This window comes from Bos grunniens, chromosome 21 (assembly GCF_055505025.1).
Source record: "Bos grunniens cultivar Pamir isolate PY7600 chromosome 21, Bosgru_T2T1.0, whole genome shotgun sequence".
NCBI lineage: Eukaryota > Metazoa > Chordata > Mammalia > Artiodactyla > Bovidae > Bos > Bos grunniens.
In genome coordinates, this window is record NC_141185.1 from 50,688,926 (window position 1) to 50,705,517 (window position 16,592).

Consider the following 16,592-nt stretch of genomic DNA (forward strand, 5'->3'; position numbering starts at 1 on the left):
GATAAAGAGCATCCTCAATTGCTCAGCAGTAAAGAATACATGGGCAATGCAGGAGACAATGCAAGAGATGCCAGTTTGAACCTTGGGTAAGGTAGATCCTCTGGAGAAGGGCATGGCCACCCACTCCAGTACACTTGCCTGGAGAATCCCATGGACAGCAGAGCCAGGTGGGCTACAGTCCATGGGTCACTAAGAGTTGGACATGACTGAAGCTACTTGGCATGCATATAAAGATGAAAGGGAAAAAAGCAAAGAAACAAAAATCCCAAAACAAAATCCACATATTCTAATATCCCAAATTGAATAGAACTCAAAAGAGCCCTAGTCAGTTTTCACCCTCACCCAAATCTATGTTTTTGAGAATCACTCCCACTGACCCTCTACCTCCATCTGGACCAGAGACTGGGGATGTGGCCCAGGCTGTGAGGCAAGAGGTTGGGCCCCACCCCAATGTCAACATCCTGCCCACTACCTCTTAAAGGGGCCATGACAGCCCCTCAAGGCCTCTCTTTAAAGATGTGTACTGGTATGGATGTTCAGTGCACCTGTGGGTGTACATGTGTGCGTGCTCATGTCAGTCAGTCAGTTCGGTCGCTCAGTCATGTCTGACTCTTTGTGACCCCATGAATCACAGCACACCAGGCCTCCCTGTCCATCACCAACTCCCGGAGTTTACCAAACTCTTTTCCATTGAGTCAGTGATGCCATCTAACCGTCTCATCCTCTGTCGTCCCCTTCATTCCTACCTTCAATCTTTCCCAGCATCAGGGTCTTTTCAAATGAGTCAGCTCTTCACATCAGGTGGTCAAAATATTGGAGTTTCAGCTTCTACATCAGTCCTGCCAATGAACACCCAGGACTGATTTCCTTTAGGATGGACTGGTTGGATCTCCTTACACTTCAAGGGACTCTCAAGAGTCTTCTCCAACACCACAGTTCAAAAGCATCAATTCTTCGGTGCTCAGCTTTCTTTATAGTGCAACTCTCACATCCATACATGACCACTGGAAAAACCATAGCCTTGACTAGACGGACCTTTGTTGACAAGTAATGTCTCTGCTTTTTAATATGAGGTCTAGGTTGGTCATAACTTTCCAAGGAGCAAGCATCTTTTAATATCATGGCTGCAATCACCATCTGCAGTGATTTTGGAGCTCCAAAATATAAAGTCAGCCACTCTTTCCACTATTTCCCCATCTATTTGCCATGAAGTGATGAGACCGGAAGCCATGGTCTTAGTTTTCTGAATGTTGAGCTTTAAGCCAACTTTTTCACTCTCCTCTTTCACTTTCATCAAGAGGCTCTTTAGTTCTTCTTCACTTTCTGCCATAAGGGTAGTGTCATCTGCATATCTGAGGTATTGCTATTTCTCCCAGCAATTTTGATTTCAGCTTGCTTCCTCCAGCCCAGCGTTTCTCATGACATACTCTGCATAAAAGTTCACATGCCGCCCTGCGATGACACCAACAGCCCTATATAGTAACTGGTGATGAGAAATGCACCACAAGCCTTCTTCTCCTATTCGCAGCTACAAAGTCTCAACCCCAGCATCCTAACATCACCAGGGCCAGAGGGGCCAGACAAGCAGAGCTGTGGGGGAGAGGAGGGGAGGGGAGGGACCCCACTCCTGCCCCTCACTCCTGTATTGGGGTGAAGTGTGTGATCCTCACCCAGGGGCTGGATGGATGGAAGGGAAGGACTTCCAGGAGGTGGTCCCTGTGGCAGGAAAATCTTAAGCAACAATGAAATAAAATTCCTATTTTAAGACAAAACAAGAAAAATTTAAATCGAACATTTTGGGTCTGTCTGTTTCAGATTCTTCCCTCTCCTCTAGTGTGCATATTTCATCTGCATTGTGCCTTAACCACACCTCTTCAAGGGAAGAAATACCCAATTCACCACAAGGGTGACATTTTCTAGAGGAAGCCATGTAACTCCTTAGAAGACAGCACTGCTAACTTACTTAGGACCTGATTAATGTCTCTAACTGTATTACTTATGCTCTACTTGTTTTAAAGATTCATGCCTTATTTCTTGTATTAACAGATGTGTGATTAGTCTGTGATGAAAAAATAATGGTGACTAGGCCTCTTGAAATGATTCATATAATATATATAGTTTTATAAGATCCAGGATTGTAATACACTGACTGTTCCCATATGGCTCTGTGGTAACGAATGTGCCTGCTAATGCAGGAGATTTGGGTTTGATTCCTAGGTCTGGAAGATGCCCTAGAGAAGGAAATGGCAAGGCACTCCAGTATTCTTGCCTGGAAAACCCTATGGACCGAGGAGGCTGGCGGGCTACAGTCCATAGGTCTCAAAGAGTCAGAGACGACTTAGAGTCTAAACCACAACAACAGCTACAGATATGGGAATAAGCAACAGGAAGGAACCATTTGCTCAGGACTTGGGCCCAGACCACCTTTTTTCTGGGAGCCTTTTTGTCCTCATTCAGTCCGATGACTTTAAGATTCCACTCATCAATAAATATTCTTGTTCCCCAAGTGTGCATGTGCCAGGCCCTATTCTAGACACTGGATAGAGAGCAGAGAACAGAACCAAGAGTTCCGGCCTCATGGAGCTTGCACTCTAGTACAGGAGACATACACATCAATACATAACATCAAGTCAGTGGGCTATTAATGCCACGATAAAGGAAACACAGGTAAGAAGGGTTATTGGAGTGCCTGTTGGCGGTGGGGGGCAAGGCTGCTCCATGGATGTGACGTTTAAGAAGAAACTGAAAGAAGAGTGTAGGCCGAGTCAGGACAGCTCCCCAGTTCCTGTCTCCGGAGCTGATCTCTACTGGGATCCAGAGTCATATACACCTGCCTCCTGATCTCCCCCTTCAGATGTCTCGGGACACGTCACACTCCGTAGGTCCAGTCCCACCTCTTCAATCCCCCACTCCCAACACACGCTGATCCTTCCTCATGTTTCCATCTCAGTCAATGGCACCACCTTCCCAGATGCTCTTCACAATATGCTTCTGAACCCACCCACTCTTCTTCATCTCTAGACCACCTGGTCCAGATCCATCCATCCCCTCACCTGTACTCCTGCCATAAGCTTCTAGATGCTTCCTCTATTTCCATCCTTTCCCTCAAAGACTGGTTTGGAGTAAAGTCAAAGTACGATACTCTGAAGATTTCTGTTTGTTCCCTTAGGATGGAACACAGACTCCACAACATCACCCACCTGCAAAGCCCTGCAAGATCAGACCCCTTTCTACCTCTCCAGCCTCCTCCCTTGCCTCCAGCCACTGACAACTGTTTCTAGTTCTCTTGGTCATCTCAGAGCCTTTCACCTTATATGTCTACACACCACCCCCCAACCCTCAATTGAGACCTGAGTTCAGCCAGGCTCACAGTAGTCCTGTGCTCAGTCTATGCTACTCTAGGTCTCAGTTTGCTCATCCAGAAAATGGAGATAACAGCTCCTGCTTTTAGTCATAAAGGCTGTTAACTGTACCCTCCAGAGAACATCTCTGGCATCATAAGCAGAGAACAACTGTACTAGGATACTGGATAGCTTGGAGAACTGCTAGAGAGGGACCAGCCTGAGAACAGGCTTAGATCAGAAATGAGGGTGCTGGACAGCCAGCTCACAGCCAAGGGCACTTGGTCCAGGCACTGTGGCCACTGGAAGCACACACTGGATGATACTGCAGGCCCTGCAGAAGGAATTCTGGTCTGTCTTTGATTCTGTGTATACCTGTTCTTGTGTGTCCAGGCCCCGGTTGTGGGACAGGTCCAATACTTATCTGGCCTTTTCTTTCTTGAGGCTTCCCTGATGGCTCAGACAGTAAAGCATCTGCCTGCAATGTGGGAGACCTGGGTTCGATCCCTGGATCAGGAAGATACTCTGGAGAAGGAAATGGCAACCCACTCTAGTATCCTTGCCTGGAAATCCCATGGATGGTGGAGCGTGGCAGGATACAGTCCATGGGGTCGCAGAGAGTTGGCCACGACTGAGCGACTGCACTTTCCTTTCCTTTTCTTTCTTATTGAGGGTCAGGCCCAGTCTCTCCCCAGGTTGCACACATTATGGGATTCTCCTCAAATACGGTGATGAGGTCAGGTCCTCAGTGATTTCCCTCCTTGGAGATATCCATCACAGAAGGTCAAGTGTTGTTAGGAGGATTAAATGGGACAAAACATGACTCAGAGATTCTCAAATATTCCCCCAAAAGGCAGAAGGGATGGAATGCATCCCACTTGGTCCAGGCTACAGTCTGAGCTGTAAGCATTTGTTGTATTCATTTCAGAAACATTTGCCATGGGCCCACAGGGCAGGTATTGACATAAAAGTTAAGAGAGGTGTCACACACAGCACACACTGCAGGCTAACCACTGTTCTGGATGTTTTGTTCCTCCCAGCAGCCCATGAACTATGCACTCAGTGTCCCCATTATCACAGACACACAGTGGGTAACTAGACCAAGATCACACAAGTAGGAAGTGGCAGAGCTGGGATTTGAACCCAGTCATGTGGGTGCAGGATCTTACACTCGGATTGTCATTAATTTGTAGCTTGTATTCCAGAAAGATAAAACAGCCAACATTTTTTAGCACCAACAGTCCAGCAACTCCTTGGTGGCTCACTAGGTAAAGAATCCACATTCAATGTGGGAGACCTGGGTTCCTTCCCTGGGTCGGAAAGATCCCCTGAAGGAGAGCATGACAACCTGCTTCAGTATTCTTGCCTGGAAAATCCCCCTGGACAGAGAAGCCTGTGGGATACATTCCAAGGGGTCGCACGGAGTCAGACATGACTGAGCGACAAAACACACCACCAGTCTGACTAGGTGACTTATTATCTCTATTTTGTTTCATTTTCAGGGATATTATTATGGTCATCCCCATTTAAGAGATGATGAACGTGAGGCTCAGAGAGCACATTATGTTTTTTTCTCAAGGTCACACAGTTACTCTCTGAGAGAGCCTGCGTTGAATACAAATCTGTCTCCCCCACAGCTCAGCGAGAACCTCAGGAAATGCTGAGCCCGTTCCCTCTTCTCTCAGATCCAGGTATAACCTCCTGGCTCCTGTCTGTCCTGCTCTGGCTGCAGTACCTCATTCAGAGGTCCTACAGCAGCACCCCTGTCTCAGCCAGACTACCTATTTCCTGTTGAAAAGGGAAGTAGCCAGCCAGAAAAGTCCGGAGACAGCAGGGAGAAACTTCACAGGGGTTGATTAAAGCCCCCTTGTTTCTCCTCAGCTCCCCTGCCTCCCAACAGGCACTTTTAGACAGGAGCCAACCACACAGACAAGGGCCGCATGATCGGCTGTCTGCACTGGCACCCAGGGCAGATAACCAGGTGCCTGAGACACAGGAGGGAACGTCCCCAACTCTCCCCACTCAGAGGAAGACTGAGGAGGCTGATTCTGTCATTTTTCCAAGAAGCTGCTCCAGGACCGGAGAACGGAAACATCTGTGCCCCGGGCTGTGTTCTGGATGTGGCTCAGGTCATAGTCTGGGGGCGTCAGCTGGAGTCACCCTGTGCAGAGGAGGCTCTGGCCGGCTGAGGAGGGGGCCTCTGGCCACTGCCCGGGAGTCAAGAAGCCCAGGCCAGACAGGGACCAAGAGAAGGGCCTGAGGCTTGGGTAATGGGAGGTCTTCTCCATCAACTGTGTGTGTTGAAGGGCTGGGGGAGGCCGTGGTCACCAAGTAGGTGGGTTTCGGGTCCCCAGCTCCCCCTCCCCAGACCTCTGGACCCAAGTTGCCTCCCTTCTCTCTGCCTTTGGAGACAGGCCTGTGTGGGCATCTCTCAGCTCCTCCCCAGCCTGTCTGCTTTGGAGTCAGAGCAGATGTGACTGTGAATCCAGTCGCAGATCCCAGATCTGCCTCATTCACTCTGGGCTTGTGTTTCATCTTCCCCTGCTTATGGTCAGCCCTCTATATGCTCAGCAGGAAGGAATTTGCTTTTCCTAAAGGAAACACAAGCTCCCTAAATAAAGCAAGAGCATTCTGGCTCCTGAGCTGGATCTGAAAAAATGGAAAGTCAAGAATGTGCGGGAACAACGAAGTCTGGGAGACCTCAGACTGTGGGGGTGCCTTGAAGTAGTTTGTGTTTTTGACAAGAATCACTGGAGAGTTGGACCCCTGGAAAGTGATTAAGGAAACTCATGTTATGAAAGAGAGGCATGTTCCCCACCAGGCAGAGGTCATGGGGAAGGAGGGTGTGTTTAGTCAGGAAGGATGTGACCAATAAACAGGACCCAGCAGCCAAGAGGAAACAAGCAGAGAGGGTAGAGAAGGTGGACAGAGGGGAGGGAGCCGACTCCCTCTCCACATCTGAGTCTCCAGGACTGGCAAGTCCAGGGGCCCCGGGAAGAGGTGGGCTGGGAGGGACCAGGGTCTCTGGCACCCCTCCCCCATCTAGCAGATGAGGAAACTGACTCAGCAGCAGTGAGTGCCCTCCTCAGGGGGATGGGGCAAGTTTGTGCAGGACTAGGGTGGACGGGGCAGAATCCCAGCCTGGAGGTTGCTGCTGCCACACTTACAACAAGCAGCGTGGGGCCGTGGACAGACAGCCGGCCTGGCAACAGGACACCTGGTCCTGACTCTGACTCTGCCACACACAGGGTGACTCTGGACACGTCCTGCCCCTCCCTGGGGTCCAGCTGCTCCTCCTCTGTGACGAGAAGACTAAGGGAATTTCACTGAGTCATGTCTGACACTTTGCGACCCCATGGACTGCAGCCCACCAGGCTCCTCTGTCCGTGGGATTTCCCAGGCAAGAATACTGGAGTGGGTTGACAACCCGCCTCCAGGGGATCTTGCCAACCCAGAGATCAAACCCAGGTCGACGTGCATTGCAGGAGGATTCTTTACCATCTGAGCCACCAGGGAATACCCTAAGACTAGAGGGTTGGACTAAATATAGGATCATTACACTTTCTTTTGAGGGCCACAGTGAGGGAACTGGAGCAGCCTTGGAATTGTGACAAATGGCCCTTAACCTCTCAACAGGAGGATTTGACCAGCTGCCCCCATGAACCACGAGGCTTGGACAGCAAGCCCCTCAGGTGAGCCCACCCCGGAAAATTCTTTTACTGAAGCACAGAGACATTTCCATCCTCCTGGGAAGTGAGGTCCCAGGGTTGTGTTCAATTTGATTTAGAAAAATATAAGAATCTGAGGTTCCTGCACTGAGACTTGCGGAGGTCAACGCATACTTGCTTTTGTGGATAAAAAATTAGCCAATAGTCAGACAACCTAAGAAAGAATTGGAAATTTTATTGGAACCAACCTGAGAAGTTTAACTGGGGAGACAGTCTCTCAAGAAGCTCCAAGAGCTGTTTTGAGGAGATCAGGGTTGGAGGTCAATGTTTATGTCATTTGGGGAAGGCCATGAAACCAGCCCATGCCTTGGAAGAAGGTTGCTTCACTCAGGAAGAACAGATATCACGGTTCATGCTTTTAGTGCTTCCTAAGCATGGACATATGCAGGAAACTGGGTTCATAGAAAAGTCTCCTGAAATATCCAAGTATGTGAGGGCAGGTTCGCCAGTTTTCTCAGAGTACAAAGTGCAATCCTGACGTTTTTCACGACTTCTTTCCAGAGTGGATTGCAGGTCAGTGAATTGCAGCAGCCAGTGACTTGATTTTGGAAGACCTCAGTGGTGGGCAACATTCTTTATCACACAATCCATTTGTTTCCATCTTAGTTCCAATCAAGGTTTGGGAGGAATTTTCCCAGTTCAGGGGAGGATTCCATTGATGGGCCATTGGGTGTGCAATTCTTCTTCTAGTTCTGGTAACAGTAGCCAAACTCCTCTGGAACAATTGTCTCACTTGTCTGTCAGGCTCTCAGAAATGGTTCCCTCCTGTTGCTTCTTCCCATATTTCGAGTCATGGATCTTATAAAACTGTATGTAAGGTCACCTGGTCATCACCGTGTTTATCAGAGACTCAACGACACATTTGTTAATGCGAGAAACAACTCTCTTGTAAAGTGCTAGACAAGAGTAATATGGCTAGTGACATTAGTAAGGTCATAGGGAGGCAGTGTCATGTAAAGTCACAAGGCTGGGGTTAGAACACAAATGGGTCTTTATATTGGGTCAGGTATTTCTGCCCTTCGGAAGGTCTGGTTAACACGTACTGCAGATGCACACTGCACACTTCAGGGCAGGGAGGAGGTCAAAACAGGCAGAGACGAATTTTGTTTCAATTTTTCTTGTCTTGACTTAAAATATGAATTTTATTTGATTGCTTCTTAAGATTTGCATGCCACAGGAACCACATCCTAGAGCCCTCCCCTTTCACCCCACCCACCTCTGGGTGAAGAACTCATGCTTCATCCCAGTACAGGAGCAAGGGGCAGCAGGGGGGGCTTCCTCTGTCCCACCCCCTCCCCTGCCCACCACAGCTCTGATGACTAACTCCTCCAGTCCTGGTGACTCCAGGATGCTGGGCTCTGTGGTTTGTGGCTTAGAAAGGAGACTAAAGACAATAATGGTGGCTTCCTGTCCGCCAGGTATTATAAAGGCTGCTGGTCCAAATGCACCTGTGAGCACAGACATATAGGCACACAAACAAGCAAACACGCGCTGGGCGTGCACGCAGGAACACACCTTTAAATACAGTTCTCCAGGGTCTGGTCCTTTAAGAGCTAAGGGGACAGAAAGTCTAGTGTTGGGGACACAACTGCTAGTTGTCTTGGGCTGGGCCATGCCCCCAGGGCCCGGGGAAGGTGCAAGTGGGGAGACATTGGGAAGGGCTCCCAGAGATGGGGGCTTTCGTGAGAATAAACATCTGCTCCATCCTTCCCAGCTCTGAGAAAATTTGGGGCAATTAGCGTATGTCAAGTTTGTGGGGTTTTTTTTTTATTTTTGTATTGAGGTTAAAAAAGAGCATTACAGTTGTAGGAGAAAGGGCAAGGCTTCATCTATGATTGATAGCAGGGGTGATGGTATCCAGAAATTCCAGAGAATTGAAAAATCCATGTATATTTACATTTATTTAGATCATATTATGTGTGGGTCCTGGAGAAGCAGGAGGCAGCATCAGAAAACAACTGACACATAGAAACACACATTTGTGCAGCACAAACTCAAGCAACACAGTTTCCTCGACTGTGGCATCAGCAATACCCACCCATCCAACACCACCCATCAACTAACTTTTGAAAAGAAACTTTCCATGCAAAAATATAGTCAACCAGTAATTTTTGCCCTTGAGACAATAAAAATTAAGACAAATATAACACTCAGGCTAACATCGCCTTTAATGCTGGCAATGGCGATGCCCTCGTCTCTGCAGAAGCAGAACGTGCAGTTTTGATCACTGAGGCAGGAGGGCCACATCGCTGCCCCTCACCAATTCTGCAGGCAGGTGTCTTCAAGACTCTGGGGTTTTTCACCAGGTCCTACTTTGATTCCCTGAGCGTAGTTGGGATGGAGAGGCATTCAGCCTTTGCTTCCTTTAAGATGGCCTCTGCTGGCAGTGGGTTTCAGTAAGCTTGGAAAAATTCTGGAGCCAATGTCAGATGGGGCCAACCACCAGTTGGGGCCTAGGGACCAGGGTCTCTGCTTCAAGACTCCTCCCACTGGCAATTACTGACCTGCACAGACTTTTGTTTAACTTAAAGGAGTGGTGGACAGTATAGCCCATCTGCTGGGAAAAAGTGGGCCATATCCCTTGGTACTCACCTCCAACCCCAGCCTCCTTCCAACACACACACACCAACTAAGGCACCCCCAGAGGGACAGACTTGCTTGTCAACGAGGCCCCTCCAGAGGCCCAGGGTGTGAACAGCTGCACAGAGGGCTGTGTGATGTGGAGTCAGCACCTTAGGAGGTGGTGGGCAGAGAAGGAAGGGGTCTCAGGTCCTGATGGATCAGAAGAAGGAAAATGGGGGAGGTGGTCAGGACACAGAAGATGGGAAAGCCAAGGATGACCAGAAAAGGGGCAAAAAGCAGAAAGTGTAGATTAGATGAGGGCAGCAAGAGAAAGAGACAAAACCGAATGTGAGCAAACACACCAAACGGGGCAAAGACAGAGCAGAAGGAGGGAAGGAACGGAAAAGAGAGTGAGATGCATGGGGAAGGATGTGAGGAGGGAGAGGGGAGCCAGGAAGAGGGCATCAGAGGATGTCAGAGCTCTATAAAGAACACCTCTCATTTAGAAAGTGCAGTCTTAGTCCCTACAATAGCCTCACAGGCCAGGCACTCAGTGTCAGCCACATCAAGCAGCAGCTGGATAGGACGGCCACAGCCAGCCGCTGGTCCCAGCCGCACACCGAGCAGGTGCATCTGTTCCTGCAGCTCACATCAATGGATCGCTGGGCCTGCCCATCCAGCTTCTTGTTGAACTGGTGGAGCTGACAGAGGACCAGAGCACTAGGGCAGAGGAGCACAGAGAGCACCGTCCGCTTAGACAGGATACAGGTAGGGTAAAGAGTTTTTGTCTTTGACTCGATCAAACCGCTTCACTATGAAGTTCACAGCTCCTTCCAGGAAGAAGCACATGAAGTACACAACCTCGAACGTAGGGCTGGCTGATGCTGATACTGCTGGGGGCTGCTGATGAAGGCGATGATGATCCAATCAGCATAGTTCTCTGGCCTCCTGAGCAGGCCTGGGAAGGCTGGCTTGAACCAGACCATGCCTCCAGGCTGGATATGATGCAGAACGCTTCAGTGGCATAGAGTACAGCAGCCACGAAGGAGAGTGCAGTGGCCCTGATACCCTGTTTTGGGCGGAGCCTGGAGGCAAGAACTTGATGTAGGTGGTGCCAAAGATGATGGTCGTTGAGAGGCAGGAGATGGAGAAGTAAAAGGCATGGGCGCAGAGAAAGCCGTCCCAGGAGAAGGGGAGGCGGGACCGAGGCCACAAAACTCCGCTATGAAGATGCTGAGGGTCACGGTGAAGCAGACGCACCAGATGAACATGAACCAGTTAATTACGTCCCCCTTCAGAGTGTCCTCACTGGCCCCCAGCGAGAAGGGCACACAGGTGGAGAGCAGCTGCCTCAAGTGGAGGAAGAAGCCCATGATGGGCTTGGTGCCCAGGCCTGAGGATGGGCACATGGTGATCATGGTGGTCAGGCAGGTCACCGGCACCCGTTTGTAACCTTGCTTGTTTCTCAACCAAAGGCTTATGAATAGTTAAACAGAGTTTGATGTTTTCTGGTTTCAGTTTTGCTTGGCCAGTTAAGCTCTGTTTCTGCCTCAATTCTTTTTTTCTCTAGAAAATATACAACCACTGACACCTAGAACTGATGTGCTGATCTGAACAAAGTAAGGACCACACTCACCTTCTCAATCCAGCAAGGTGGCCCAGGGGTTAATGTAGTGTCCCCAAAATAGAAGCATAGCGCACCCCGGCATGCAGCCTGCAGCCGTTTCCTGCTTCCCTCCTTCTATAAATCCCGGCTGAGCCTTGCTGTGCTGGGAGTTGATTCTTCTGGGCAGTAAAACACCTTCTTGCCGGCTTCCTTAAGATAAAGCTACTTTGCTTAAACCCAAGACTTAGCTCTCTGTTGGCTTCTTCAGCAACAAGCAGCTGGGCCTGACTTGGGGGACAATGTTGAGTGCCCAGGCAGGAGTCAGGTCCCCAAGTCTCCAGCCCCTCCCTTTCTTCCTAGAGCAAGGGGCAGAGTGCCACTGGGAAGATAGGGTGGAGTGCCAGCTACTCCTAGCGAAGATCTATAGGTCTGTTCCAGCAGCTGCCAAACTTGCTAGTTTCAGGAACTAGCCCTGACCCTCCCCACGCCTTGCTCGCAGGGGGCTTTCTCTTTCTGTTAAGAGAAGGAAACTGGCCTCTGAAGGAGCATGGAGCTCTTGACTGAGTGAGTAGAGGGGTGTGGGTCCCAGGAGCCCCCTTCCCACCTGTTTGGGTGTATTCTTTGCTCTCTGAAACTCTGGGGCCATTTGGACCCTGAAGAAGTGGGAAATGACTTGTTTGTGACTCTGTACCACTCTCTTCCTAAGGAAGAATTGCTTGTTTGTTTTAAATCTGTTCTGGATGAGCCCGTGAAGGTGGGGGGAGGAGACCTACATCCATCCCTTCTACAAGTCCACTGGCACGCATCTTGGCAGATGGGCAAAACTGGAGGTACCACCCTGTAATCAAGAAAAAAATGGTTTTCCACTTTCAATACAACCTTGCCCATGTATGTTTTCAATTGGGAAGAGTGTTGGTCCCTGTATGGATCTCAAAATTATTCCAGTATTTTGCACTTAGAGCTCTATTTTCAACATCCGAAAGTGGGAGGGAACCCCCTGCGCAGGTCTTCCTGTTACTCCCTAATTAGGATTCTTCCAACAAGGGCACCAAATTAAAGGCAAAAAGGAAAGTAAACTGTGAAAAGCCTTCCATGTTCACAGAGGAGTCTGCAGGCAAGGGAGGGAGAAGAGGGGTCAGCTTCTTAGGGAACTGAATCCAGCCCCGACCTCTTTGGTTCCTGTGATGCCCCAGGCAGGGGCTGCCCTGGTCTGCGCCATCCCCCTCCCCTTCCCCCCAACTCCAGTCTCTGGAAGAGGAGGAGTTCTAGTGTGTTGGCTGAAGAAGAAAGCTTGAAGAAGAAAGGGGTTCTGAAGTAGTCTCTCTCTTTAAGACCTGACAGGTCACTCAGTTTGGCCAGGGTGCGTCCCTTATGGTGTGGGGCAGGGAGGCGGGGGCGCACAGGGGGGTGGATTTCCAAGAAGACAATTCCCTGCCGGAGGTTTCAGTGCAGGAGAAAAGTCTGTGACTGTTACTGGACATACGAACTTCTTCTCCACGTAGACCTGCTAAACTGGGAAAAATCATCCTCCAAGTTGATCCACAAAAAATGGTGGAAACGTTCATTGGTATTTTTTCTAACCGTCCGCCCAACATGGGCTGATGCACAGAAGTGGGTGATGATTGTGTTCACAGCAGAGGAGCGGCACCTTGTCCCAGACAAAGCCCGACACTCGTCTCTCAGTGTTTGGCTTCTTGAGGACTGAGTAGACGAGCCTGAGTTCAGGAACACAGCCACGGGCCAAGGCGCCTCCAGAAGCCAAAAGAGACAAGGAGGGACCCTCCCCTGGGGCATCAGAGACAGAGCAGCCCTGCTGACACCTTGTTTCAAAACGCTGACCTCCAGAACTGTGAGAGAATCCGTTTCTGTTGTTTTAAGCCATCAGGCTTGTGGTAATTGGCTGCAGTAGCCCTAGTAGAACAAAATGAATTTCCAGAAATGAAAAATATATTATTTGTCATATTTTTTTAAAGTTCCAGAAAAGCTTGCCAACCTCCTGCTCTAGAGTATGGTGGTCACAGGGATCCCAGGACCCCTTGTCATATCCTGTGTCCCCCAGTGTCTGAGACTCACAGGGGAGGGTCCACTGATCTAGAGAAGGGGGGTCACTCCAAACGCCCACAGGAGCCAGGAGGGAAGGAAGTAAGTAAAGGGGATGGAGAGGACTAGGGCCCCTGGAGAAGACCAGCTGCACCTGCCGGGGGTGGTGGAAAAGCAAGATGCCGTGTGCATGGCACGGTCTTATGTTTACAAAACAGAAAACAAAGAAGATACTCCCTACAGGCATGTGTGCATGTATGCAAACATGTGTCTAAATACAGTTTCAGAGCCTGTGACATGTGTTGAAGGCTGTACGAGATGTTGAGAACACCGATGCTCCCTGGATGAAGGGGTGGACCCTCGTGTGAGCAGGCAGGAAGCCTGGCCATACCAAAGAGGGGGAAATAGGCACACGTGAGATGATCATAGCCCTGTTTATGTCGATTATACAGGAGAATAAGAGAAATATAGAAAACTACAAAAAGGTGTATAAATGGAAAACAATAAAGAGGCCATAGCCGATCTCACCCCCAGCTACTCCCCCAACCCCAAAGGAACACAGCCCAGTGATACCAGATCTCCTGAGGTTTCTTAAAGCAGCAGGAAATCTGGATTTTCTTGTGAAAATAAAACACTGCAGCTTCCAAACCCTTAGGGAAGAAACAACACTGATTCTACACTATGTCTTCCAGAAAATATCATGAAGAAAAACAAAACAAATCCTCGGGGCTACCTCCAGTACAAACTGGTTTGTGCCCCTAATCTGGAGCAAACCAAGCTTGCATGAGGGGGCGAGGGCCTTCTGGGTCCTCTTTTAGGGGGAGGCGGAGAACCATGAGACCATGAATTGTCTCATGTACAATCGGCTCAAATTCTGCTACAAAAATGAAATTTTAAAAAATTGTTTTCAATTTTGAGAGACTTGAAGATTTGAGATTGTACATAAGGATGATTCTACCTTACAACCCCAAAAGATAATGGTATGCAGCACAAGACGCCCCAAATATTCATGATTTGGGGGCAGACCAAACATGGCTGTGAGATTTTGGGATGAGGCAGTCTCCTGACAAGGGCGAGGAGAACCATTGTGGGGCGGCTGTGTTGTTACCCAAGAGTCTGACCATTGGTTCCAACTCCACAGATCCTGAGCCTCAGCCGTCACAGGGCCCTGAGCCTGTTCCAGGAGGCTGACTCGATCCACCACCAGCCAGACCAGCACAGCCCACGTGCACTGGGGTGACACCTGAGACAGGGGCTTCTTGGAGGTCACGTGCTGCTGTCTCTGCCTCCGCCCGCCACAGCTCTTCTCCTCCTGCGTGGCCTTCTCTCTGGTGGCCGACATGGGCATTTGGAGAGGGGCCACAGGTAACTGGTCCATGTCCTTCTGGTGCACCTGCTTCGTTGTGACCCTCATCATCTCCATAGTCGACTTATGTGAGCTCTCGTCCTGCTTTCCTTTCTTCTGGTGCAACACCACCCTCCTCTGTCTCTCGGCCTCCATCATCTACTCTGTCACCTTTGTCCAGTTCCTGCCTGATGGTCCTTACTGGGACCGGGCCATCAGTGCCACTACGTTCCCCTGTGTGGCATCTGTGCTACATGCCCTGTAAGTAGTCTGCATGCGGATCACCTATGGGTTCAAAGAGACCTCCTGCTGTGTGCTCACCATGCCAGGCCTGCTGAAGGTGCTGGAGACCTTTATGGCTGGTTTCATCTTCACCAGCATCATCAACACCTCCCTGTACCTGCACCAGCCGGCCCTGGAGTGCTGTGTGGCCGTGTAGTCCATCTGCTTCATCCCAGCAGCCCTGGCCATCCTGCTGAACCTGGGCAAATGGCAATGCAGGCTGCCCAGCCTGTATCCCATTTTTCAGCTTGTGCTCAGTCTGCTCTCCGTCCTCCTCTATGTCAGCGCTCTGGTCCTCTGGCCGCTCTACCAGTTCAATGAGGAGTATGGCGGACAGCCCCACCGGTCCAGTAATATGGGCCGCATCAATGGGCTCAACTATGACATGTGCTTCTGGGACCAGCGACTGGCTGTGGCCCTCCTGACAGCTATCAACCTGCTGGTTTACGTGGCTGACCTGGGGTACTGGGCTCGCCAGGTTTCTGTAGGGACTGAGGACCAGCCCAGGGTTCCTGACCCCCCTGCTCACAGGAGGTATCCTCACCGAGCTCTGTCGGACCCTGATGTCCTCTTCCTGGCTCTCCTCTCTCCTTGCTTGCGTACTTCTCCACTCATCTCACTCTCTTTTCTGTTTCTTTACTTTCTGCTCTCTCTCCTTTCTGTCTTGTGTGGTTGCCGACATTCTGTTTTGCTTCTTTCTCTTGCTTCTCTCATTTTTTCTACATTTTTCTACCTTTTGCCCCTTTCCTGGTCATCCTTGCTTTTCTCATCTCCTGTGTCCTGACCACCTCTCCCCATTTACCTTCTCCTGATCACAGCAGCCTGGCATAAATCAAGCTCCCACTCAAGACCAAATTCACAAGTAAGATAGAAAAGATTGAAAATAACCCAGGTGTTCATCTTTAGGATGCAGATTAATAAACAGTGATGTAGTGCAAGAGGGAATACTCTGAACAGCAATAAGAAAATATCTCCAGGATACATGAAATAAAAATAGTTAAGATATAAATCAACATGGAGCATACTATATTTTATATAGTAAAAATGAGGGGAAATAATATTAAATACACCTGTATGTGCTTGACTGCATCAAGAAGCACAGGAGTGCATTGGAATAGCTACGTGGGCTGGGTGGGGGAGGGGAGCTGAGGAGAGAGTGGATGGAGCCACAGGTAGAAGTGAGGTTTCTCAGAACATGGCTTTTTCAGAATATTTTTATTTTGAACCAGGTAAAGATTCCCTTCTTAAAAAAATAAAATTTATGTTTGAAAAATATACCACTGGAGAAATCAGGTCAGGGGAGGGATAGTTGGCAGATGGTCTCCATGCTCCCTGCAGCCTTGACGGATAGGCTGCAGGAGGAGCTGAGAGATGCCCGCACAGGCCTGTCTCCAAAGCAGACAGAAGGGTGGCACCTTGGGTCCAGGGGTCTGAGGAGGGGGAGCTGTGGTCCCCAATCCCCCCTGCTGAGTGGCCAGGGCCTTCCCAAGCCCTTTAGCACACACAGTTGATGGAGAAGACCTCCCGTTGCTCAAGCCTCAGGCCCTTCCCTTGCTCCCGGCCTGGCCTGAGCTCCCTATGTCCTGGGGCAGTGGCCAGAGGCTCCTTCCTCGAAGGCCAGCCAGAGCCTCCCCCAGGCGGGGTGACTCCAGCTGATGTCCTCCAGACTTTCCCTGAGCCGCATCCAG

General features: G+C 49.9%; 1 pseudogene; it reads left to right on the forward strand.

Annotated features, from left to right (window-relative positions):
* The first annotated feature begins 14,467 nt into the window (after window positions 1–14,467).
* LOC147349717 (myeloid-associated differentiation marker-like) lies at window positions 14,468–15,917 on the forward strand (annotated as a pseudogene).
* Window positions 15,918–16,592: the final 675 nt, after the last annotated feature.